We start from the raw sequence: 27,950 nt of genomic DNA on the forward strand, positions 1-27,950 counted from the left end.
GGCATTTTAACGCCATGCGGGTTCACTAGTTCATAAATATAACGTTTTATTGCTGCTGGATGACGATAACCGGTGCCGACTTGAAGTTTTGATTCAGAATTTGTACTTAGATAGCCACATGGTGCCACAACATTTGAATTCACATAAACAAGCGGCATGTTTATCGCGGGCACACTGAGGCTGAAGCATATTTAATATACATACGTTTATAGTTTTTCGAATACATTGAATATACATATGTATTTATTCAAACCAGTTTTAATTTTTCTCTAAAAGGCGTCTTTCACGCCAATTACACTGTAGGTTAGCTAAAATGACACAAAAAAAAAAACGCCGAAACACGCAAATTTAATTTTTGGTCGTAGATGACGGCCCTGTATACAACTTTTCTAGATTAGGTAATTTTCGCAAGATGTTTGCATTTTAAGTTTGCATAGTGAATAAAGCATAGTTCACTCAAAATCGGTACGCATATAATTATAAAATTTGGTCGCCATATTGGATCCACCATTATAAATTCCAAAAATCTGACATTGGATTCAAAATCAGCGAAAACCCCCTTATGTATAACTTTTTGGTGAAAAAGGAAAATTATAAAATTTGGTCGCCATATTGTATCGGCCATTTTGAATTTCAAAAATCTGGCATCATATTCGAAATCCGTGACCTCAAAAAACCCCAAACACTAAGTTTAAAATAAATTTGGTTACTTCTCGACTTTTGGCCAGCAAATAGTAGTCGCCAGATCATAGTGCAGTATTATGGGTTCCAAAGAAGTTTAAGAAACCAGTCGCTCTGTAGTTTCTACAAATGCCGCTTAGGTTACTAGTGTTTCATTTGTAGAGCTATAGGCCGATCTCGCCTAGGTATAGTAAAGCTTTCATTTTAGGAAAGCGATTCTTCCTACTTTGATCCATTATATCGTGCTACATCAACCTTAAGACGAGCTTTTTTTCAATCGCAGCTTTATACAACATTACTGTTCTCTACTTCCATTGAGAGCTGTGGATCCTGCCTTCTTCATTACCTTCGCCTGTGACGCCTGGCTGTTTGTTGTTTGCTCTTGCTCAACTAATGGTAGAGTGTTGAAAGGTCAAAATACTTATTGCAAATGACGGTCGGTAGATCCGATATACACACCCTGTTAAAGTTGCCTACACTCAAAGATTACGCAGGAGGGGCCTTCCCCGACATTGTCGTTTCGGGGCAATATTCTCTGGGGGTTGAAACCAACCTAATAGGGCTTATTTAAAGCTTACTTCACGACGAAACTGTCGTGGCGGAGGGCTTCCGATCTGCGTAGAGTCAATAGGGGCATTCCGCACGCCGGTGGAGACCCTGCTCTGGATCGCGGTTGGAAACGATCTTCTGTAGGAACTAGAAAAATCGGGATGTCGGGTGGTCACCTGTGCAGATGATGTGGCACTTATGGTTACGGGAGGATTTTTAGATACTCTTTTTAATTTGATTCATTGATTGGAAGTTACCTGAACTTGGTAACTAGCTGGGAGGTCACCTGCGGCTGCGCAGTCGTCCCCACAATACGGAACTGGTATTGTGTGCATGTCGGGGAAGGCCCCTACTTAGGGTTACCAGATGAACATTTAGCTTAGCAGGACTGTTTCAACTGGAGGATATGTACCCCAGGTAAGATTCAAAAGTTTTAAGCCTGAAGAACGTTATATTTTGATAAAAACGTTACAAATAAAAAATACATATGTACATATACACTTGTGGCAAGTTGATTCAGTTAAGTGAAATTTGACCAGTTTTGGTTATTTTTCTTTTCTTTATTTAATGTTTATTCTTTTTTAGAAAAGCCTAAGGCATTATGTAACAAGCACCATATAAATCCGAATTTCAAACTTTTTTACAAATATTCAACAAATTTTAGCAATTTCCGTAAAAAGTTTTAAACTTTTTATTCCGAATTGTTAGAAAAACTGGAATGCACATTTATAGCCCATTAAATTTGAGTAGGACAAAGTACGAGTTTCAAGACGCAAGAAAATCGCGTTTATATTTATTATTATTTTTTTTTGCCTGAATAAACTTTCAAGTACAAAAGCATAGTTACAATCAGTGTCAAATGTAAGTGTACACTTTGTTCTAATGTAATATTCACAATTATTTTCATGAAAAATAACATAAACCATATAAATCAAAGTTTCACACTTTATATAAGGTTCATAAAAATTCAAAAAATTTTCATTAACATTTCTATTCAGAATTTCTAGAAAATTTCAAGTCGTTAAAATTACTGTTGATTTTTTAGACTTTTTTGTGGAGGTTGTTCCGCGTTTTCTTCCATATAACGCGTGATCAAAATCTATTTTATATAAAGTGTGAAACTTTTATTTATAAGGTTTATGCAATAGAACGAACTATATTTTCATAAATATTTAATTTTCATGAAAATAATTGTGAATATTATATTAGAACGAGGTGTACACTTACATTTGGCACTGACTGTACATACCATGCATTGTTGCCGTTGCCATGCATTGTTGATTCGAAACGTGAGTGTGTCGTAGGTTTTCCGAACATTTTATTCCAAAAGGAAAAAAGCCTGCAATGTACATAAGTGTGACTATAATACAAAGAAAACATTGCCAAAAATTACAAATAAAAAAAATTAACTTTAGAAGTACAGTTACGAGCTATACGTTACCGGCCCCTGTGGTGTAGTGGTTAACAGCGCGCACTACCATTCCGCAGACCTGGTTACCGACCAATTTATTATTATTATTATAGGGTTTCCGATGTGGCTTTTACCTCGGAGTGTCCGCCTGCAGCTCTCCGGCAGGTTCAAGTACTTAGGCCTAAGCGTGGATAGCAAGCTGTCATGAAAGCCAAATATTGAGAGAAGAAGGGAAAAAGGGGTGGTTACCTTATACTGCTACATAGGGATGTTGCGATACCATAAAAGTATCGATACCAGTATCAAATGATGTATCAGAAGCTAAGTATCGATACAAATATTGGTAGTGGTACCGGAAATAAAATATCGATATTTTATCCTTTTGATACAACAAATTTTTGACATAAGGTGAATGAAGCAGTTAATGAAAATTAACGAGAAATCCTTAACAACTGCAGTGCGTAATAAACCAAATATAAAAACTAGCTTTCATCAGAAAATGAGTAAATCCTTCTTTAAATTGGTTATATGTACGAAAATTTTGCAGTGGCTAAAAAACTGCGAACTCAAAAAAATTCTAACACTTCCGAGAAAAAAGTTTGAAACTTAGGTGAAAATTCGTTGCATTTTTTTGAAGTTTTCTACAAATTGTTATACTTGGGTTTACATATATGGGGTTTGTTAGAGAAAGAACTGTATTTTAATTGAAAATTCTTAAAAATAAATAAATAAACATAAGTGGCACACAATATCACTTTGAAATGGCGTGCTATAGATATGACCGATACTGTATGTAGTAACACGCAAGTGGCTGTTGGTGCGCTCCAACCGCTGCTATAAGAAATCTTTTGAACGCAACCTTCCGTCGGCAAAATTGTTGAAAAATTTCGAAATTTTATGCGGGCTATGGTGACACGCTCGTCCATTGGGGGAACGACAGTACCCGACGACAAGGTCTCTTCCTCTTTCTCTCTCACTACACATGCAACACCAAATTTTTCCGTTTTTACGTGGCAGACGTTCCAAGGCCGTATGCGAATCTTTCCTTGCTCCATTACTTGGATGGTGGCCATATCAGACCTTAGCCGCTCCACACGAGCAACTGCCACTGCCTACCCAAAAGCCTTACTATACCCCATTGCATCACAATTGCTTCAGTGATATAAAATGTGGGTGTCGGTATATTCGCAGTGTTTCATCTTTGCTCGAGGGAACATGTCGGGAAAGGTGAATTCGTTTTTCCAAAGTACCAAACAAACAATGAAACACTAAAGCATGTGTGTGTATTCTTAACTAAATTAGAATATAATAAGTGTCAAGAGGGGGGATCGTAATAACAAAAACAAAATAGTACAGTAGCATTCATTTAATTTTGCAAATCTCCCCATAACAAAGGAAATCAATAAAACTATAAAAAGTGCGTTGCCATCACGAAATCAACCAGCTTCCAGTGTGAAAACAAGTTTCAGGGTATCACACTTAGTCGCATTGACCGTCTTAAGGCAGACATACAGACAGTGAGATAGTAGCATTTCGTGTGCTCCATCACTCACTGGCGCACATACACTCACTGGTACATACTCTCAACTTTTACGCGCATATGTTGTAGATGGTATTTACATACTTATTTACAAATACAAATGTACCCCGTGAGGAAACGCACTAGCACCGAATTGGTTCGGTTCTAGAGAATTTAGAAACATGAATAGTTCGTGTTAATTTTCCTTTGGCATGCTAGCCAGCGTTGCCACTCACATAAAAATTTGCCATATTTGTTCAATAAAGAAATAAAAAAGTTTTAAACGTAAAGTAACTTCAATATATTACAAAAACTATTTAAAAAATTAAAGCTTAAAATCTCACTAACAAAGTATTGTTTAGTTTAGTTAAGTTTATTATTAAAACACAATTAAGACATAGTCTTTTGCAGTGCCGTATTTCATAAAAAAATTCAATGCAAAAAGCCGAATAACAGAAAATCTTTGAACTTATTACTAGATACGTTTCTGAAAACTTAACCTAATTAAATAAACAACAGATTTATAAAGAAATAAAAGGATGGAAATCAAAATCTTACGATAATATTGCAGTTGTCAAGACTTATGGCGATTTCGTTTCTACAAAAAATGTTGCCTTCCCATCCCCCTCTTGTCAGTGTTTGTGCGTAGAGAGCAACGAGAAGGTTGCATTTTTCAGTAGAAACGAAATCGGTATTAGTTTGAAAAGATAGAATTCACAGCCGATTTGAAGCGCCTTGTATACATACAAATGGCACAGAGAATTTTTCACAGTGCTCCATTTTTTATTTTAATTGTTTTCCCTAGTTTTTTATAAAAATATAGTTTACATTGGAACAAAAAACGTAAAACTCTTATTTCTAAAGCCTGTGCAAAACGTAGAAAAATTCAATAAATTTTCGTGCAAATTTTCAACTTTTTAATCAGATCTTTTAAACATTTTTCGTGTATCCATTTTTGGATTCCAATAAATTTTAGTATTTATAATAAAGTGGAAGTATTGACACTCTCGTTTCAGTTAATAGAGTTTTAATTGACAAATTGTAATATTCAGTTTCACAAAGCAATTTAATTGAATTTAGTATGGAAACTGACAGAAAAAATAATTTTTCACTTATATTGATTTCGTGAAACCGGCAGTAAGATGAGATCTAGATCGCTTTGTATCCCTTTTTCTATAGTTTCAAACTAGTTCACCTTAGATCTAGATCTGAAATGAAAAGTTTTTGTATTGCTTGGCATTTGAGTAGCAAATTTGCGTATCACTGAATAGATACCGTAAGAAATCACAGCGCACGGCAGTGACGAAAGCAGCCACAGTAGCATGCTGAAATGACTCGCTTATATATACACGAGATTTGGAAGTTTTTATCCATAAACTATGCAGCTGGTTCAATCTTTTAGAAACGATGTGTTTCTAAATGTTCTTTCTTCTTGCATTAAAATATAATTTCTAAGCTAGCAGTATGTAGTTTTAAAAAGTAGAATAAAATAGTTTTGTAAAAGTCACACATTTCTTTGCTTTTTGACAGGTGAGGGACTGGTTCGTTTTAGGCGATAAGGAACTAGTACTCAACTAGAAATTTGATTCTCTAGTACGGGGTTTCCCTGCAGGGTACATACATATGGGTAAATCTAAAAAAACAGCAACCTTTGTGTTATTTAGCTTAATTTTTATTGTTGTAAACTATATCAAGCTGGTTGCTTTGGATATAATTCATAGATGTATACTTGAAGCCTCAAACAAATTTTGAATCAATTTGTTGCATAACTTTTGAGTTATAGATGTTTTAATTCAAACAAATATTAAAAACAAGTGAATTTGCTATGTAAGTACCCTGAAATGCCAGGTTAATAGGGTCGAGCCACCGTCCCCCCCACCCCCCCTAAATTTCATTCTGGCTACGCCGATGTACACATATCTGCATAATCAGTTGTATGGAAGCTATGTATATGTTAAAATTAGCCTATTTCGATGATTTTCAGAATTAATTAAGGAAATATTAAAAAATAGTCATGTGCAAAATTTTTGGTAAAATAACTTCAAAACTGAGGGAGTTATTTATAAAATAGTTCCAGTTTAATAAAATTTTCAAGTACCGTTATCTCAAAAACCGAGGCCAATATGGTAAAACGGGGGATGCCATTGAATTACTTAAGAACATCTCAATTAAATGAGTTGAACTTTCAAATCCAACTTATTCTTTCGTTTTCTATTTCAGTGATCTAGATGCTTATTCCTCGTCTAACTTTTGAAGCACTTGATTTAAATAGATTACACTTGTATTTATCGATTTATTAAGAGATTACGCATATAATCATTAATAAAACATAGGTGTCCACACAAATCAAAAAATTAAACTGTGTTTTGAAGTGTACTGTTTTTTAGATTTGCCCATATATGTATATACATTAGGGTGCTTAGTAAATTCGGAATTGTAATGCTCTCGCCACCTAGGATTATTTTATATCGAAAAAAGTATACCCCTATTTTTCATTTTGAAATCAAAAAATATTTAGAGGGCGCTCAAAGCGCTCGAAGTTTTCCATGTATTCTTATGTGGGAAAAATAAAATATTTCGTAGAAATGGTATAGAATTCTTGAAAATCAATATTTTTTGATCGGAAAACTGTGGTTCTTTTCAGGAGACTTTCAATAATAACACCCAGTTGTTTATTTAATAATTTTTTAATACTAACGATTTTTTATTGGTCGCCCCATAGCAGTTTTTCGGTGTTTTTGTGGGTTTTTGGCGGACTTATAAATTATACATACATAGTTGCAATGAAAAAATGGTTAAATAAACAATTGGGTATTATTATTGGGAATCTCCTGCAGATAAACAGAGTTTTCTGGTAAAAAATATTGATTTTAACTACTCTATTAATTTCTACGAAAAGTTGTTTTTTCCCCCATATAAAATACATGGATAACTTTGGGTGCTTTGAGCGACAAATTTCGACTTTACTTCTTCACATGCATTTTTTTGGACCACCCTAATGTATATACATACCTATGTCTTGCTTTGTTATTAAATCTTCTCTGCTTTTGTTGTTGTAAATGTGATAACTTTCTTTATTCGATATTCCACATTTCCAGTTTTTGTTGTCTGTGTTGGGAATGACTGGTTGAATTAAACTTTTTATGCAAAATAAAGCTAGTCAACTGTGATTGAAATACATACACATATCTATGTATATATGCATACATACATATTAAGGGGGAATTTAAGATTCAGGGGTTTTTATTGTACTTTGGTACACAAGTACTCGACTTTTTAGCATACATAGCATAGTTTTGTAGGTGTAATTTTTTGTTTACTGCTTCATAGCGCACAGGGGAGTTGAAATATGTATGCCCAACAATAATAACAATAGTAGTAGGAGTATTAGGAGCAGCGCGTTTAGCTTGACTGGTGCTGAGAAGTTTGGATTGAAATTATACAATTTAAACCGGTTAGTTATTCGCGGAACTCTCACTGGAGCGGAGCATACAAGCGGTTGGTTTGTTTAAGCAATTCACGCACCCGCGCGTTTCTGTGAAATCAAGAGTGACCCGCGCACAAGTTGTTAAAAAAAACATTGTTTTTCTATTTGTAAGTTTGTACCTAATTGCTGCAATGCATCATACTAGTGGAGTAAATGACTAAACATACATACGTAATATTTATGTACATATGTACGCAAATATCCAACTAACAGTAAACAGTCGATATTGAATTAACTTTCGCTGCTGTATGCAGTTATAGGATAGCGTGTTATCCAGTTGCGACAATTGTACCAGCAGCGCAATTTAGGTCGGTGCAACCCACCAAGCACTCTCATAGCCGCGCCCGCGACCAGGAATTCCGTTTAACCAATTCCCTATCGTGCTTTATCGCGTGCCATCTTGGACGTACCGCCGCCAACATCGCAGCGTGTTAAGCGGCGCTGGTGCGACAGTTATTGCTTCCACAGTCGTTGTCGCATAGGGGGAGCGTATGCGATAGTTCTGGGACCGCAAAACTTTGAAACTTATTTATTTGGCTATAAATACGTACATATGTACATCCATACATTGTTAGACACAAGCATCTACTATGTGTATATAACTAAGGAACAAATACATACATATGTATGTAAATATTTGCATATTGTTTACAACGTAACTGTGTTTAATGAAAAGTATGGGTATGTAGATCTGTATGGACATAAACAAGAAGGTATGTAGTAGAGATGGGCACGGGACAAATATTTCAATCCCGATACCGTCCATCCCAAAATTAAATTTTTAAAAGCGCAGTTACTCACGGACGTAAAAACGGAGAAGTGTCAGCTGACACGATCTATCTTATGGGATATGCGTATTAACAAAAACTCACCACCGCATTACCGTGACGTAGACGTTGCTACCGCGGGTCCCGTCTGCCATCTTCAGATTATTATCTTTTTGCATTGCTGTTCGTTTTCATGTCAATAAAACATAAAAAAGTGCTTATTTCATAAAATGTATTTAAGGAAGATTTTCTGAATTTACGGAGGTTGTGGGTTTTAATCGGGAATGTCGGGAAAGGATTTTAGTTTGGTCCGACCCGCAAAATTTTTAAAGACCTTCCCGATACCGCCCATCCCGGCCCGGCGGTCCTGATATCCCGCACCCATCTCTAGTATGTAGCTTCTAACTTGGTACATACATATGTATGTATGTATATTACATAGAAATGCGTCCATCTATGAAGCAAAAAAACTGTGATTTTATCAGCTGCAAGAAAACAAGACAATGCAATCAAAAGTTATTAATTTTCAATATTTTAAAATATGTGTATGTATGTACCTACATAAGTGTGGTCCAAAAAAGGGAAGCGAGAATTTTTGTGCTCTCACCTCCTATAGATGTTCTATACCGGAAAGAATGTAATCCTGTGTTTTATTTAAAACTGGTATAGAGTTCTTCTCCTAGCTCCCAGCGCTCAAAGTTTTCTATGTATTTTATATAGGAAAAAAAAACAACTTTTCTCTTCAAGAGACTTCCAATAATAATACCCAATTGTTTATTAACCATTTACAGGTCTCCCGAAAACCCCAAAAATTCAATGGGGGAACCCATAAAAAGTCATTAGTTTAAAAAATGGTTAAATAAACAATAGGATATTATTGTACCATGTCTCCTGAAGAGGAACGGGGGTTTCCAATCGAAAAATATTGATTTTCAAAAATTCTATACCATGTTTATGAAAAATTCTTTTTTCCCTTATAAAATACATACTACATAGAAAACTTTGAGCGCTGTGAGCGGCCTCAGAAAATTTTTTATTTCAAAGAGTTTTTGCTTTTCTGGATACTAAGCTTAAGGTGTGAGAGCATTAAAATTTATTATTTTTGGACCACCCTAATGTACATTCATACATTCATATGTATGTACTAGGGATGTTTCGAATGCCATCTTTTTCACATTCGCGAATGCGAATTTTCGAAATGCGAATGCGAATGTTAGGAATAACTATAGGAAAAGCTATAATCGACTTAAGGTATCGTTTTTATTACTTAAATTTTTTTTTAAATTATTAGAACATTGAAAGAGTTCCTAACCTATATAGCGTTTTAATCTAGTAGTCAAAGTTTAAAAGGGGCCTATCATATTTCAAAAAAAGTAATTTTGCTGCCTTTTTCCCATGAGGCGATTTCTTAGAGGCTCATGTAAGGCCTGCTTCACTGAACAATCGCTCACTTGGACAGGGCTGCCAACTAACCTCAGCTATGAGGTGCCATATTGGTGATGAAAAAGTGCCAAATGTGCCAAATAGAAAAATAAAAGTGCCATTCTTTTTAATCATTCCCATTTAGCAATAAAACAAGAACCACATTTTCAAAACAAAAGTGCAATAATAAAATAAGATAAACCAGTTGAATAGCCTTTATAAATTAGAAAATTTCAGTTGAGAAAAGTAGGAACTACACGCAAAAATGTATTGAAATGTTATTGTTTTTACAAAAGAGCCATTTTGGCACTTTGTGCCGAATTGAAAAACTAAGTGCCATTTGAAGTAAAGGAGGGCCAAAAATGGCACGTTTTGAGCTAAGTTGGCAGCTATGCACTTGGGACGCTGGCGGGTGAGCGCTCAAATATTTTCGGGCCAGACCTGTCAATTTGTCGTATTTTAGTTTAGTTTTCCACCAATCGAGAGGATTTTCACCGAGATGAGCTCGGTTTTTAACACCCTTTTATTAGCTTCACCTGTATTTTTGTATGTATGTATGTTTGTAACCAACTCCTTTGAACTCGATTTTGACCCACTTTAAACGGACAGTTTTAATTCAAACTTTGTACACTTATCAAGTATCAGCGACAATATAATAATTTCATAAATTTATCTCATTATCCTGATTAGGATCGCCAGGATTAAATAATTTCCACACACAGCCTCTGTGTGAGAGCAAGTAAGACAACCACGCTGTCTGCGCATGCGTACCGTCTACTTACTTTCCGGCTCGAGCACTCGAGCATTTAGAAAAAATTTTATTTTTAACAATAAATCGAACTAAAAAACTAAAAATAAATATAGTTTAAAAAAACTAAAAAACACGCTTTTAAAGCATATCAAACTAAAAAGTAAAAAATAATTCTTAATATAAGTTGAAAATAATAATGAACAAAAAATACTACATAGTATTATTGTGAAAAAGTGTGGGTTGCTCGATAGACGAAAAATATGGCAAAGAGCGCCCCGCGCTTTTTCACAATAATACTAGTATTTTTTGTTCATTATATTTTCAACTTATATTAACAATTATTTTTTACTTTTTAGTTTGATATGCTTTACAAGCGTGTTTTTTTAGTTTTTTAAACTATATTTATTCTTTAAGATAGGCCTTCAATTGAGCTTCAATTTCAATTTTTTAATGTCTCCAGATTCTTCATCCGAGTCTTCGCTTTCGCTGGAGGAATCTTAAATTGTTTCTAAGTTGCTTATAAGTATTTTAGCAGTACTGGTTGAAGGCACATCAATGTTGCTTGATAAACTACTTAACCGTATAGCGCCTGAAGCTAAAAGCCGGTTATTGTCAACGATATTAGAGTGGCAGAAAGCCCATGTAGACATTCGCATTCGCAAAACATTCGTATCATTTGGTTCGAGTGCGAATGTCGAATGCGAATGTGTAAAATGATGCGAATCATTCGCATAACGAATACGAATGCAAATATTCGCAACATCCCTGGTATGTACATATAAATAAAATGAATAAAGCCATTCTTCTTCCCGGAGGCATTTTTCCGTACATCGCAAACCAATAATGATTCACATGAGTCAGACCTCATCGCAATTATGCAGAATACTTGTTGATGTTTCTAAATGATAAATATTATCACCTGATCGGTAGGAGGTTGTCTGGTCGAATGGTTATCTAGATGTTTACTCATCATTTCCTTTTAAGATTTTCCACTTATGTAAGTATGTAGGCAATTACGCAGGAAAAAATGACGTATGTAAATTAAAGTAATTGTGTGATTAGTTTAAGTGTCAATACGTTTTTTTTTTTGTTTAGAAGTAGGTATAGGGTTCTAAACCAGAGTGTCCAGATTGTTTAAAAAAAAGCGAAATTTCTGAAAAAAAATCACAATTTTTTTAAAATAAAATTCATGAAATCGATTTAAAAAATCTTTTATTTTAAAAATGAGATCTTGTTATAATATAGTTTTTAAAACCAAAAACGAATATAATACCTTTAACCTTTAATTAGGCGTATGGGGTATGGCGAATCTTAGTTTTTGTTGAATTCATTACGGAAAAACGCGCTCAACAAGCATGTGAGTGCGGCAAGGATAATAAAATGAATTTACTTATATTTCCAAACATTTTATTGCCTGTTGCTGTTTTCAATCCGATCTAGATTTGCTAAAGATACTTTTTCGGATGATAAATTAGAACTAAAGATGTATTTATTCGTAAATTTAATTTTGAAATACGATCGCGATATTTCATCTTTTAAAATTGATGTTGCTGCCGAAGATTTTGATTCACTGCTAAGTAGTTCATTTTGTCCGACCGGGGCGTTTGTTCGCGAGTTTGAGTATACACCTAATAAAAGTAATAACAACGTAGCTAAACTTTCTAAACTTAATTCGGATTCAAAAAACTAACTCGCTAGTCTAATTTAAGTATTTACTATCAAAACGTTAGAGGTTTGAATACCAAATTCATTGACTTATACTTAAAAGGTTTTGACTGCAATTATAATATTATTTCCTTGACCGAAACATGGCTCAAACCTCATATTTTTAATTCCGAAATTCTTCCAAATGAATATCAAATACATAGGAGTGACCGCGAGGGCAGAATTGGCGGTGGTGTTCTCTTTGCGGTGCATTCATCGATACCATCCGAGGAAGTTAGTGTTCCTGTCATTGAATATACCGAATTTAAATGTATACGTGTACAGGCTGGAAAGATTTATATTTATTTAGCACTTTGCTACATCCCTCGTAATTCTGCCGTATCAGTATACATATATGCAGCTAGTTTCTTTACTTGAGACCGTAATGCAATGCTTACGGTATCCGATTCTATGATTGTTTTGGGTGATTTAAACCTGCCACACATTTCATGGAAAATCATTGACACCGATGTTGTACCAGTTTCATCTAGAGATAGTTACAATTTATTTCTGGAGGAAATGACTGAACTTTGCCTCAAACAAATAAATATAAGTCCAAATAAGTTTGGAAAGGTCTTGGATCTCGTTTTCGTTGATGATATTCCGAAGGCCTCTATTAATCGGTGTGATCCCCTAGTTTTGCCAGAGGATGCATACCATCCCGCTCTTGAGTTAAGCTACGAAATCATAAATGAAAAACATAATAATAAGTCGTATAGTTCTATGTAGTACTAGATATGTTTTTGCGAAAGCAAATTTCAGGAAAATTAACAAAGAACTTTCAAAGTTATCTTGGCCAATATATAGAGATGACGTAGAGCGTAGCGTTGAGCACTTTAATGATACTGTTTTCAATTTGTTTCGAAAGTATGTGCCAAAACGGAATATTGTTCATGAAGAACCAATACAATTATAGTTCACTAAAGAGCTTAAAAAATTGAAAATCAAAAGTCAGATTCTTTTAGACTGTATAAAAGAACGGGCTTACACAGTGATTACGTAAAGTACTCAGTTTTGCGGCATAGCTACTTTGCATTAAATAAGAAATGTTATAGTTCATATTTATGTAAAATTAAGAAAAATTTAATTAACAATCCTAAATCATTTTATGGTTTCGTAAATTCAAAGCGAAAAGTACATGGTTTTTCGTCCGCTATGCATTATCGCAACACTGTGTGTAGCGACAGCCAACTCATTGCCAACATGTTTGCTCAGTTCTCTAGGTCCAATTATTATGTAGACTTCACTATAAGTGGAGACTATCCGTACGAGCTTTGTCCAATCAACTCTGCTTATATTCCAGTAATATCTTCCGATGAAGTTTTACACTATTTAAAAACCTTAAAAGCGTCATTTAGGCCTGGACCTGATTATATTCTGACCTGTTTTCTTAAAAACTGCGCTGAGAACATCTGCGAGCCCTCAGCAACTTTATTCAGTTTGTCACTTAAACATGGCGTTTTCCGTCAGCCTGGAAGGTGTCTTTCATAATACCACTTCACAAAAACGGCAGCAGGTCCTCTATAGAAAATTATCGAGGCATAGCGAAACTCTCCGCTATCCCCAATCCGCTACCAAGTTCATTCAGAGAGGATTGAATCACTTCAAAAATAATTCTTGCTTTTTGCGTTGCGTGACTTTAACTCGGATTTAGATTACAATCTCCCCCCCCCCTTACACAAGTCGTCTAAAGCTCATAAATTTGCCTACACTCGCAAGTCGTAGAGAAATGCTAGGTATAATATTTATCGTAAAATTAATGACAGGCTTGATTAATAGCCCGGCGCTCCTGACTGAGGTAAATTTTAATGTCCCTTCTCGAGTGTCAAGACACTGTCGACCTCTATTTTTGAAGCCATGCAAAACTAATTTTGAACTAAACGAATCATTCCGTTGTTTATGTCAAGTTTTTTACTCTCATTCCAGCACGTTTGATGTATCGGACTCGATTTTTACTATAAAGAAAACTATCATTTCCACTTTCAATAATTGAAATACTATCTTTAGCATATGGCTCATTCCACGGTAATCGATACCGAATGAAACGAAAATAAACTAAAGAATGTGACTGTATTATTCCTAGTAAGTAAGAGTAACTAAATCTAACTTTGAAGACTGAAAGACAAAATTCAGAAATTTATCGCAAATTCAGATATTTTTTTTTGCTTTAGGTTGTACCATTTACAAACCCCTATGAGAGGTTAATTTTTTTCAAAATTTACAAGACTGATTTTCGTAGTCTATTACCTTTTTTGTATTGTTTAAGCCGTCAGTGGAGAAAAAAATTCGTTAGCATTGTAATGGCGTAATTTTCAAATTTTTCGGGCAAGTACTAAATATTTTATTATATGTTGAAGCAAAGCATATTTTAATGTCACACCCGTCACAAAATACACAAAATAGTTATTTTTTGAAGGATAACATATCTTGGACAGTGTGAAAAAGCTGACGAAAGTAACGCTATGGCACATGGAAATATGTGCGAATTGCTTTTAAGTATTTTATATGCTTTTATTTTCGTAAAAAGAACCGATTATGTTGGTCACGCCCGTCACATGTCACACCCTCACAATTTAAAGTTTGACAAACTTCAATAAATTCTGCCAGGGACTGCTACCGTTACTTATCTGCTAATCTGAAATGTGTCATATATCTGTTTGTGATCAGCGATGATAAAGCTAATCATAAAGTTATGTTGCTCGAGCGATGGGAAAACTTAAGCTATGCTGTCACGGATAAAAAGAAACCGTCAGGGCAAAAAAAGTATCTGAAACGGTTCCTACAGGTAACGGCCTCGGTTTGACAGGTAATAGGTTCATACTATTTAAAAATAAGGTACTTTACAATTACTAAGGCATACAATGGAGAAGAAGAGTCCGATCAAGGATTATCCCGTCTTTAGGTGGCAGAATCTTGTATGTGTTCGTAAAATCTGATTTTTTGAGAAATAAAGTTAGCTTAGTTGTCTAATGATGTGTATTTATGTATTCATGCTCAACTTGTCACACCCGTCACAAAGTCAAGTCGCACCCGTCACAGTAGAATTTGGAACATATAATCTATAATTTCCAATAGCGGCAAGCAACTTTGGCGTAAATGTTGAGAATGTTTATGTAACTATACAACGAACTATTTAAAACCATAAGCAGAAGACATAATTAGTAGAAAAACTCTGATGCAAGTAAGGAGTAGCTAATTTGGTTTGCGTACTCGTCACACCCGCCACAGTGGCTAAAATTCAGATAACTCGTTCGGATTAAATTGTTTTTGAAATTTTTATTCTAGGCATTGTGTATATCTCGGAAATCTATTACAAAATACTCGTTTTAAAGAATTTTTTATTATTATTATTAGAATTAAGCCTTAAAATGTGAGTTGAAATGTCACACCCGTCACCGTGGAAGGAGCCATATCCAATGAGCTGATGAATTTGATTCTGTAGCTGAATAGTTTTAGACAAACTAAAAAAAAAGGTTCCGTACGTCATGCGGACTGCGTCCCTCGTGTCGGTTGGGCGAGAATGGAGGGTAAAAAGCCGCTGGGCTTAAGGAAAAAAAATCTGCATGCCTAAAATTTTTCTAAAAATTCTGAAAAAAGTTTAAAATTTTTGATTGTAATTGTTAAAGTTTTCTGCGCATCAAAATCCTTTGGAAAAGTATAAGCTGACCCCAGGGGCTGAAAAATGTTGGCCTTTGATATCTACTTTGAACTGGAGCAAGAAAACTGCCAACAAAGCACGTAATTGAAATTCGACAAATTTTTAACACGTCAAAAACTGTAAAAATTAAAGCAATATGTGTCTTATGGCAAAGATATATAGTATGTATGCACCTACTAAGGCAATAAAAATCCAAAACCTTAGTAGGCCAATTCCTAGAAGAAATGGCTCAATAGAACAAAACTAAGAATGTAGTTTATCTGAATTTGAATATCACTTCAAGGCCAGATATACCTTTTGTTTTGAAAATTTTACGTTGCTATAGTGTAATTCGACGAATAAAAAGTTTACTAATGTGTTTAATCTTTAGAATCTAATCTTTCTTAGAGATCTGCCGCAGTTTTTATACCCGAGCGTTCTTGTGCACAAGGGTATTATAACTTTGTTCGCATAACGTTTGTTTGTAACAGGCAAAACGAATCGAGATAGATATAGACAAATGTATGTATACGTAAATGATCAGAATGAAAAAAGAAATCGATTAAGCGGTGACTGTCTGTTCATCTGTCCGTCCGTCCGTCCGTCTGCCCTTGTACACGATGAGCCGAGCAAAAATTTTCTCAACGAAATTTGGTATTTACGTTGCCCTTTATCCAAGGTAGGTTGCTATTTAAAATTGGAGAAATCGGACTGCAACCACGCCCACCTCCCACATAACGGTATTTTCAAAAAACTACGATATTTCTGGCCCCTTGACCAATCCTTACTCATTACGAGCCTTGCATAGAGTCCAACTAAGAAATGTTTTAAACCAGGCGGCAATTACGCCCGCCTCCCATATGACGGTAATTTACAGAGACAAGAAAACTGCAATAAATCAATAACTACTGAAGCTAAGTGACTTAAAATAGCTGATTGCAATAAAAACTTAGTAGAAGATTAGACTGTTATTGATTTTTGAATAATGGGCGTGGCGCCGCCCACTTATGACCACGAATGTGTATCTCCTTAACAGGTTTACCAATTTCGACCAAACTCGGTGCACGTTATAATCTTAGTACGGAGAAGCAATTCGTTGAAATATTCAAATCGGACTAAAATTACACCCGCTTTCCATACGAAAACTCCGAGATTTCAATAACTGCGGAATCAAATTGACTCCAAGAAAGTACTTTCTACAATCTCTTAACAATAAACTTTTAAGACTTTTAGGAATTGGGTGTGGCACCGCCCACTTTATGACTACAAAGGTCTATCTCGGTATCGATTTCTACCAAACTTGGTTCAATTATATCATTTAGTCTAACTCAGCATATTATCGAAAACGTTTAAAATCGAGAAAAACACCCCTGCTTATTATGAAATGGTAGTTTAGGGAAAGTTGACAGGACGATATTTGATACCTGCGCCGGGTATATAAAGTTCGATTTCGCTCGAACTTATACTTTTTACTTGTTCCGAAACAAAACATATATTTAAAGGGTAATTTCTTCTTATCCATTTTTTTTCTTTTTAATTAATTGTTGTTTATGTAATTCACATCCATATCGACCAAAAAAATGCATCAAAAACTGATGATTTGTATTGTCGTGGTCTGCTCTGAGTCATAAGGTACCTTCGTTGATTCACGAGAATGGCGGTGAGACGAATATAACACCCATAAACTCCCCTTACAAGATATTGCTGAGCACTTCAGGCAAAAATTCTAACACATTTACACTTTTGTTCCTGTAGTATGGCACAAATGAGTAGTTTGACTATTAGTACTGAGGACTTTCTGATGACAACATTGAGGTGAAAGTACTGATTTCCCATGGTCTGAACAAAACAGTTCGGCACTAGTACGTGTCTCTTCATGGATGTGCCATTTATCTACTGAAGTGTAGGGATGTAAATTTTTCAGCTTTTTCCGATCCCGATGTAGTCCCGGTATTTGGATATTCATTACTTTTCAACAACTTAAATCGAAAAAATTGCTTCTATATTGTTTGAGAAGCTCTCCTACAAAATAAATAATAAATAAATGGGTTTGAAACCTACTTTTTAACCAACTTCCAAAAAAGGAGGAGGTTATCAGTTCGTCGGAATATTTTTTTTTTATGTATGTTACTGCATAACTTTGGACCACGTCAATCCGATTTCGATAATTATTTTCGGAAAGGTAGTGTCTCAGAGGTGGTCCCATACCATGAACCAACAACTACAGATCACCTAATCAGCCATTGTTGTATTTGTAATCGATTTTCAGAAAAAAGTTTTCGTAGCGTTTTTGACGTTTTTCGGTTTTGTTTACACCGTCTTCTACCTCTTCGTAGTGATTTTTGAGCGATTGAATGTGTTTTCTGCAGCGATTTTAATTATAAATTTTGGTTTATTACATATTTATGGTATAAAATGAAGTGCTGTTTGATTGGAACAAGTTTGTGCGTATGTTTGGTTTGGCAAAAGGCGTAAATTTGCGTGAAAAGTGGGTGCACGTTTGTGGCCAGAACGTTGGCATTGAAAAATCGGCGCATGGTAATGATATGCGATTGTAAAACACTTTCAATCATGAAAACCATATTTTATGAACTTTTTTTGCTAATTATCATCAAGTTTCACTTTGTATATTTTATAATAAATACCAATTTCATCGGCCTCAATCAGCGCCTTTTTCGTTTTCTTTGTTTGTTTTCTTTCTTAGGCAGATGTCAAAAACGCTCAGAAATATACTTTTTTCTTGCTTCTTTGATTAGGTGATCTTGTATTTTTGGTTCATGGCCCCATACTAATCTGATTTAGATCCGATCATTGGATCATGATATATACATATATATATTTTTTTTAAAGTCGGTTTTTTTTGCTAAAAATTACTTGTTTATTTAAAGTGGCGTTTTAATTTTTTCTCTCTGATGTCAGGATTTATTTTAAAGAACTTTTTAATTTCAAAGATATGATAAATTCCAAAAATTATTTAAAAAAATCAATGCAATGTAGAATAAAAATATGGGTACCAAATGCCAGAGGAAATTTCTTTAGAATCTAAAAAAAAAATAATTTTTTTGGATTCACAAGGACGAATAGGTAATTTTTTAATATATTGCGAAATTTCAAGGATACAATTTTAAAAGGACTTTTTCAATACTAACCAGTCCTTCTGCACCAAAAACTTGAATCTGGTTAAATTCTACAGGATTTCCTCTTTAATTTTATACCCATATTTCTTCTGTAAGCACATTTCTCTGAATTTTTTAAATCAATTTTGAATTACTGACGTCAGAGTGAAATCTAAAGATGCAATTTTACTATATTTGGCCCATGGTTTGCGAATATATTGAATTTGTGTTAAAAATTTACTATCGCGTAGTGTTATATATATAATGAGCTAAACATTCATAAAAAATATTAATTATTAAATAAAAAACGTAATATAGCCAATACCGGTTTCTACTATTGCCGTCAGTGCAAATTACAAATCCCGAAAATCCCGGGATTAATATTCCTACTGTAGTGTCATTATTCTGCGACAATAATAACAATAATTAAATTCTGATCTTTGTTACATGAATCAGCTACCATAACTTGCATTCATATGTACATAGATACTTAATGCAATGTATGTATTTATGCACCTACATAGTTATGTCGTTGCCTTTTTGTTCTCGGTGTCATTGTCATTTCTACTACAATCTGCGAATATGTACGTATGTACATATATAAGTAAATATATACTTTTTTAAAGTAGAAAAAAGTACGAGTAATTACGTCCGTATGTTGCTGGGTAATCGCTATCGCCAAACTGATGACATTGCCCTGCCAGTTCGCTGTGTCTTGGAGCGCAGTTGAACGCGATCAGTGGAATACATCATACGCCGTGAGTTACGCGGTCGCAAAATAAAGACAACAAATAGAAAATAAATTAAACTTAAATTGTTTAAGTAAATAAGCGCTCTTGCAATTACATAGGTACATACATACATATGTATAAGTAGACGAGTAGAAACTTAAAACAAAATTATTGTTCAAGAACAAGAGCTACGGTGCGTAATAAGTTGTGTAGATATGTATAGTTACTACAACAACAACGTGTATTAAAACAGGTATCTGTATTGACTTGCTTCTCTTTGGATTATACCGGTGTAACATACACTTGTACAAGAACGTACAGTTAAAATATTTGCGTCTTTTCATTTCTTTTGTTTAGAAGGTGAGCTCTCTACCGGCAAAAGTTCTTTAGCCACTTAATGATATGGCAGTGATTTTTTTTTGCTAAATTATCACATATTTATTTATGAAGTCATGTGCATTGGCGTGCGTGAGAGAGACTTTGTAGAATGGTTAAATAAGCCTATACAAATAATTTCAATGTATACAATTTTAATACGGGTATATAAAAAATTTATGCTGACGTGAATTTTGCCTGGTCTGATGTTTTGGTCGCAATATTTAAAGTCGCGCGTGTATGTATGTATAGTGAAAGTGCTGTAGTCATAAAAGTGTGCATTGCAAACACTGCCAAAAAGGTATAGATTTACGACTAAAACATAAATTAATTGTTATGAGCATTAATTGCTACAACCGCAGCCATATAGAAAAATCGCCTAAGTACCGTAATGTACTGTATGGACTAATACTACAACCGAGCAGTAAAGGAGTAGTGACTTGTCCATCCAGCAGTAAGCGCGAAATTAAGGCATTCTTAGTTTTTCCAAAAAAAAAGAAGATTACTACCTTTTTTCTCGTTTCGAATGTCAAAAGAAGCTCAAAAGAATACTCCCTTAATCGTCCGTTAGGAGCTCAAAAGCCTCTTATCACATGCATTGTTTAAACGGACGCTCGGAGATTTGTAGAGTAAATCTATTGCTCACAAAGAAGCGATCAAAGATTAATCTTTAGATGATCATATGTTTTACTGGGTAACTCCAGTAGTACATATTGTGTATGAATTTTAATAGGTTTTTCTTATTTTTTCTTTCTTTATTTTATGTTTTTTTATTTTTTCGATCACATAACCGATACAAAGATTAAAAAAATTTACTCATATCATAAATTTACGATTACGTTATGAGCTAAAAACTTGAGTATTCCAAATAATTTTTTTTTTTTCAAAAAAGTCGATAAACAATTGATATTTTTTCAAAGATAACAAAATTACACGTTCGTCAGTAAAAATGCACATGCTAATTATATGGACAAGGGAGACTTTACTTTAGGTTTTTTCAACAAATTATATCAAAAATTTGCTTAGGCTTTTGCTGAAAGGTAAATAAAAGCCCTGTGTACATTTTTAGTGCATAATTTAAAAATGCCGAATTTTGAGTGGTGTCACTTTTGAAGATCGTGTGCGATATATAGCAATCGAAGGCCTTGTTCGCCAGTACGCGGAAAAAGATTACAAAGCTATTCTGTTTACTGAAAAAGATTTAAACATTGAAATAATAATTCAATAAACAGAACAATGGGGTATATGCGTGGCATGCATCCTAACTCTTTCCAAGGGTTCAACGCGTACGCTTGGTGTTTCAAAAGAGACTCCATATCAGATCAAAAGGCACAAAATCATGTTTCAAACTGGCCATGATGATGATTGGCCATTTGATACCTAAATTTTAATCGATTGGACTATAAATTATCGTCGATTCTGGTGACCATGGCTTGCACTGCTCGACATCCAAGTATTGAGCCTTTGAAGCATGCCTTTGTCCAAGCATTGGAAAATGTCCCATTGCGTGGTCTGCGCACTGGAATCGTTGAGTGGCCAAAGCGACTTTGCTGCTGCTGGGAGGAAAATGGCGGCCATTTGGAATATGTTGTTCTTCAGTCTTAAGCCAATTGGTTATACAAACAAGTAATTTTTAGCAAAAAAACCCCGATTTACAAAAATATATACATATATATTTAATGATCCAATGATCGGATCTAAACCAGATTAGTGTGGGATCATCTCTGAGCCACCACCTCTCCAATGCAAAAATAATGATCAAAATCGGTTGACGTGGTCCAGAGTTATGCGGTAACATACATAGAAGAAAAACAAAAAAATATTCTGACGAACTGATAACCTCCTCCTTTTTTGGAAGTCGGTTAAAAATGGAAACAAATATCTGAAAAATATTCACTGGCTTCATTTTGTTAGACAAATACCAAAACATTTGCTGGTATCAAGTACACACATTAGAACGTACCACCTCGCAGCAAATAAAACCAAAATTCTTCATACATGAAGATATGACGAAAAATTAAAAGACCAAAAAAATGAAATTGCCTTCGAAACGAAATACTTTCTTAGCAAAATATTAATGATCTTTTGCGAGCTTTAATTTACCGACATTATAGTGGTACATTAGGGTGGTAGGAAGTTGGGTAAGTACTTCTTCTTTATTGGCGCTGTAACCGCCTAAGCGATTTTGGCCGAGTCCAAAACAGCACGCCAGTCATTTCTCTTCTGTGCTAACTGACGCCAATTGGAAATGCCAAGTGAAGCCAAGTCCTTCTCCACCTGGTCTTTCCAACTCAGAGGAGGCCTTCCTCTTCCTCTGTTACCAGCATCGCGGCCCGCGTTGAATATTTTCGGAGCAGGAGCGTTTCTGTCCATTCGAACGACATGGCCAAGCCAGCGGAGCCGCTGAATTTCAAATCGCTGCACTATGTCTATATCGTTGTAAAGCTCATACAGCTCATCGTTAATCGTCTGCGATTTTCGCCATCACCAACGCGTAAAGGTCCGTAAATCTTTCGCAGAATCTTTCTCTGGAAAACTCCAAGAGCCGCTTCATCAGATGCTTTCATTGTCCATGCCTCCGCGCCATACACCAGCACAGGCATGGTGAGTGACTTATAGAGTGTGATCTTTGTACGACGAGAGAGGACTTTACTTCTAAATTGCCTACTCAGCCCAAAGTAGCACTTGTTGGCAAGAGTGAGTTGGATTTCAAGGCTTACATTATTATTGGTGTTAATGCTGGTTCCCAAATAAACGAAGTCGTCTAATTTTTCAAACTTGTAACTGTCAACAGTGACGTAGTTGCCAAGACGCGTATGCTCTGACTGTTTGTGTGATGACAGGAGATACTTCGTTTTGTCCTTCGTTCAACTTCTCTTCGTGCTGTCGAAAGCGGCTTTGAAATCGACAAATAAATGGTGTGTGTCGATCCTATTCTCGCGGGTCTTTTCCAAGATTTTGCGTATTGTGAATACCTGATATATGGTGGCTGATAAGGTAAGACCTTATAACCTATGCTTAGAAGGCTGATTCCGCGGTGGTTGGCGTGTATGGCGTGGTCGCCTTTCTTGTGGTTTGGGCAGAGCACACTTAAATTCCAGTCGTCGGGCATGCGTTCATCTGACCATATTCTGCATATGAGCTGATGCATGCACCTCATCAGCTCCCCGCCGCCGTACTTGAATAGCTCGGCTGGCAGGCCGTCAGCTCCAGCAGATTTGTTGTTTTTCAGCCACGTAATCGCTATTCGTACCTCGTCATAGTCAGGCGGTGGGACAGCTACTCCATCATCATCGGCTGGGGACTCGGGTTCGTCTTCTGCTTCCATTCAGTAGGTTGTAAAAGTGTTCCCTCCACAATTTAAGTATATTCTAGACATCGGTCACTAGGTCGCCATTGTTGTTCTTACAGGAGTTCTCCCCGGTCTTGAAACCTTCCGTAAGTCGCCTAACCCTCTGGTAGAATTTTCGGCCGTTCTTCCTGTCGGCCAGCATCTCAAGCTCTTCGCACTCAAGCTCAAGCTATTTCGGCCTCTCTCTTCTTATTGCGGCAAATACGTCTCGCTTCCTTCTTCTGTTCCCTATAACGGTCCCACATGCTCGCTGGCTTCATCTTTTTTCTCTGCGGATTCTTGACATTCCTCATCGTACCAGTTGTTATTTCGGGCTCGCTGAAATCCAACTACTTCTTCGGCGGCGGTACTTAATGATCGGGAAATGTGGTTCCACTGCTCACGTATGTCGGATTGTTGAAGAGTGCTCTGAACAGGTGTGTAAGTCGATTGGCGAATAAATTGGCCGTCTGTTGTGATTGCAGCTTTTCGACGTTAAGCTTTCCTTGCATTGTTGGGCGCACTTTTTTTGCTGCACAGAGGCGGGTGCGTATCTTGGCTACAACACGGTAGTGGTCCGAGTCGATGTTTGGCCTTCGGAGTGTACGTACGTCTAAAACGCTTGAAGCATGCCTTCCGTCTATCACCACATGATCGATTTGGTTTCTCGTTTTTCGATCTGGAGACAGCCATGTAGCTTGGTGGATGTTCTTATGCTGGAACCTAGTACTACATATTACCATGTTTCGGGACGTTTTGTCGTGGAGGCTGAATTTTCCGATAGTGGCGCCAAAGATCCCTTCCTTGCCCACCTTGGCATTAAAATCGCCAAGCACGATTTTGACATCGTGTCGGGGGCAGCGCTCATATGTACGTTCCGAGCGCTCATAGAAGAAATCCTTGGACGCCTGATCCTTCTCTTCCGTCGGGGCATGGGCGCAGATGAGCGAGATGTTAAAGAATTTAGCTTTGATGCTGATTGTGGCTAGACGTTCGTCCACCGGTCCGCCAGTACTCGGCGACGGAGTCTCTCTCCTACCACGAATCCAACACCGAATTTGCACTCCTTTACATGGCAACTGTAGTAGACGTCACAAGGATTCACGCTTACTTTTCCTTGCCCCGTCCATCGCATTTCTTGGATGGCGGTGATGTCAGCCTTTGTCTTCCCGAGGACATCAACCAGCCGGGCAGAAGCACCTTCGCTATTAAGGGTCCGGATATTGCAGGTGCATACCCTTAAATTATACGTTTGTCGTCCTTTATACCCAGTACACGCGAAGTTTTACGCCTTCTCACTTTAGCTCGCTCCCAAACGGGTGTTTGATTTCTACCCAGAGGATACGTGGATATAAATATCCGTGGTAAGTACTAGTACGGGCTAATTGAAGTCAATGAACTTTCCGATTGAATTGTATCCACGAGACAAGACAAGAATATCGATATATCTTGTGTACCCTGTTTGGGCTTTACCATAAAACAGGATTATTATCGAATTCCCCTAAAAGTTGGATTCATTCCTCCCTTGCTCTACGAAATGGAATTACTGAAAGTAAATGGAATAAAGTGTTGTGGCACACGATACATATTTATGTACATGCTTACATTCATACATGCATGTGTATGTTCTTTGATGCATAACACATAAAGCAGATTTCTAGTTCCTCTCAACGCACACGTCGCTGTCATCTATTTTCACCCATTGGAAGTGGAGGTGAACGCGTTCACAAAAATTTGAAAGCGATTCCTTTAATGTGCAATGCGTAAGTTGCTTATTGTTATTTAGTTAATGTAACTTTCCAAGTTAAGTAATGACTAGACTGCTATAATTATAAGTCTATGTATTTGTGTAGTAAATATGTGTGTTCCTTTTTGATTTTCATTCAATGGACACGTACAACACATTCGCCTTGGGTTGATTATTTTGTTCGCATTGTATTTACGTACATATATATACCTACCATACATGATCTGTAAACACAATGTTAGTGTGATGTATTTCGGAAACACCAACAACGAAAATTACAATGAAGTAACCTTAACAAAAACTAGTAATACTTGAAATTTAAGGAAATTCAACCGAATCAAAACTCAGTTTTTAAAAAGACTTACACACTTACATATGTACATATGTATGTATCATTATAATTAATTGTAAACTTATCGCAAAATTTATGATTTAGTAAAGAATTATTTTTTCGTAAACCATGAGATTGTATACACTACAAGAAATTAACCATACATATGTATCAGGGTTGTTGCGAATATTCGCATTCGCAACCGCGGAGTTTCCGCATAAATTTTAACTTTCGCATTCGCAAAAATCAATGCGGACTGTTCCGAATGCACATGTTGTGCAAGTGCACCGATAAAACGCGGCAAACAAAATGAGAAATTGTAGCCAATATTTTTTGCCAGTGTGGATGCGACGTTAGGTCGTGTTATCCGGGGGACTATTTGTGTAATAAAACTGGTCAAAAGTCAGACTTATCATCTTAAAGTGTCTTTAAACATACTTAGGAGTTCACAAGGAGTTGTATACTGTCGCATTGTTGTATGTCGGAAACTTAAAACGGCCAAAACTATATTTAAGGGATTCACCAGCTACCATAAAATTCTTATTATCAAATTCACACCGTTAAAAAATAGTTGGTTGCTGTTTCAAGTCCTCTAAACATTTATTTAGTCGTTAACAACTTTACGACATACAACAATACGTCACCTTGTAAACCATCTAGTTATTTCTCAAGCTCCAATATAACCGAGCTTTAAATGGAAGTTATGCAAGTTTCCACTTCTACTTGATCTTTGACATGCGTCAAAGGGAACATATACCTTAGCTCTGATCCAATACTTTTCGTGAAAAATCCTGTAAAACTGTCAAACAGGAAAATTACTCTCTGAGTAACAACAAAAAGTACGGGAACAAAAAAACCATTTTTCCTGTAAAAACGTCAACCAGTGATTGCTTGACACTTTTCATGATTTTACCAGAAGAAAAGATTTTACGATTGAATAATAATTCAAATTTAAAACGGGCTGTATAAAGAAAACCAGCCTTTTTTCACTTCGGATCAAATAAGTGATGTGTTTATACCTGTTTTCCAACCGATGTGAGAAATAAAAAAGCGATTTGAAAACAAATTTGATCAATACACTTATGAATTTCTGAGCGCATTGAAATTTGGTTTATGCTTCCGATTTGAATCACAGCAAAATGGGTCAAAGCGCTTTATGTATCGGTATAAACAAGGTAATAGTCCTTTTAATAATATTTTTTCGGTTTTTTGTGGACCAATTTTAAAAAACAAACTACTAGACATGAAAGAAGAAAGTGTGCACTATAATTTTAAACCACATTTTCGTAATTGCTTTTGATGTTATATTCGTTTCAATCATTTCAAACGTGGCTCTTTGGGAAATTTATTTTTAACAAAAAGAAAAAAACAGTAATTTCGCTTCTTGTCGGGCAACATTTTTTCATAGGGTTTGGCGGTCGCGTGCGGTAGTGATCAATGGTCAGCCCCGATGCAATTCTCAACAAGTAATTTTTAGCAAAAAAAAACCGACTTAAAAAAAATATATATAAAGGATAAACTTTGTTTTTAATTAAAATTTGAACTGGATTCCTTGGATAGGATGGTGGTTCAAAACCTAACAGGGAAAATGCCAAATATTTGTTTACTGTTAAAATGCACTGTAAAAATTTTCTTTAATTAACTAGTTGATAAATAGTTAAAGATAAATTATTTTAAAATTTAAATATAGAATGATATCAGGGGCCAATTTACAGGCCAACCGGTGAAGTGTTGTCGTTATATAGCTGGGGTAGGCAAGGCCGAGGCCGAAAGGAGCCACACGTAAATTCTAAATGCTACAAAGAGCCAAAAAAACAACAAAAAAATATTATTTTAAATAAAATTATTATTAGAAATGAAAAACATTAGTTTTATTATTATTCTAATATATGTACGTAAGATAGATATTAAAGAAAAATCAAAAGATTCTTTGGCAAAATTTTCAAAATCTGGTTTTACGTCAGTTAAAGCCGTTCGTAACAGATCTGTTAAATGTTGGTTAGTCAATAGGTAATTTCGTTTAAAATCTCCAGTAAAAAATGTCCAACAGCAAAATTCCGGCGGAATGTCATCTATGCTCTCACAAGAGAAAAGTATCCAAAATATTTAGTACACAGAAAAGAAAATTTGCAGAAACTTTCAAGTTAGACGAACAGCTGTAAGAAATTTTGTTTACATTCAAAAGTATAAAATTGAAAACTTAAAAAACAAAACCTGAATTCTTATCCTGACACAGTTCACTGACTAAACGAATAATTACTTACTTGTTACAAGTTTAATTATTCGCTGTTTTTGATCAGCTGTTTTCTTGCTGGCAAATTGCAGTTGGCAAAAATTGTTCCAGAAGAAACTAGCAGATTTCCCTTAAAATGAAATGATATTTTTATCTTT

General features: G+C 35.6%; 1 protein-coding gene across 3 annotated transcripts in view; it reads left to right on the plus strand.

Moving 5' to 3' along the window:
- The window catches only part of LOC118737963 (CTL-like protein 2), a 41,684-nt gene that overhangs the window by 6,002 nt on the left and 7,732 nt on the right, over positions 1-27,950 (plus strand). Inside the window, exon 1 of one of the 3 annotated variants that reach the window (XM_036468801.1) lies at positions 7,611-7,754. The exons of 1 other annotated variant lie outside the window; for it this stretch is intronic. The gene's annotated coding sequence lies outside the window, so the exon portion shown is untranslated. Of the gene's footprint in view, positions 1-7,610; positions 7,755-19,756; positions 20,136-27,950 lie in introns of those variants that run through there. One more of the 3 variants, XM_036468803.1, reaches the window with a different exon arrangement.

Source organism: Rhagoletis pomonella, unplaced genomic scaffold (assembly GCF_013731165.1).
Source record: "Rhagoletis pomonella isolate Grant_MI unplaced genomic scaffold, Rhpom_1.0 Rhpom_scaffold_00004, whole genome shotgun sequence".
In the NCBI taxonomy this organism is placed as follows: domain Eukaryota; kingdom Metazoa; phylum Arthropoda; class Insecta; order Diptera; family Tephritidae; genus Rhagoletis; species Rhagoletis pomonella.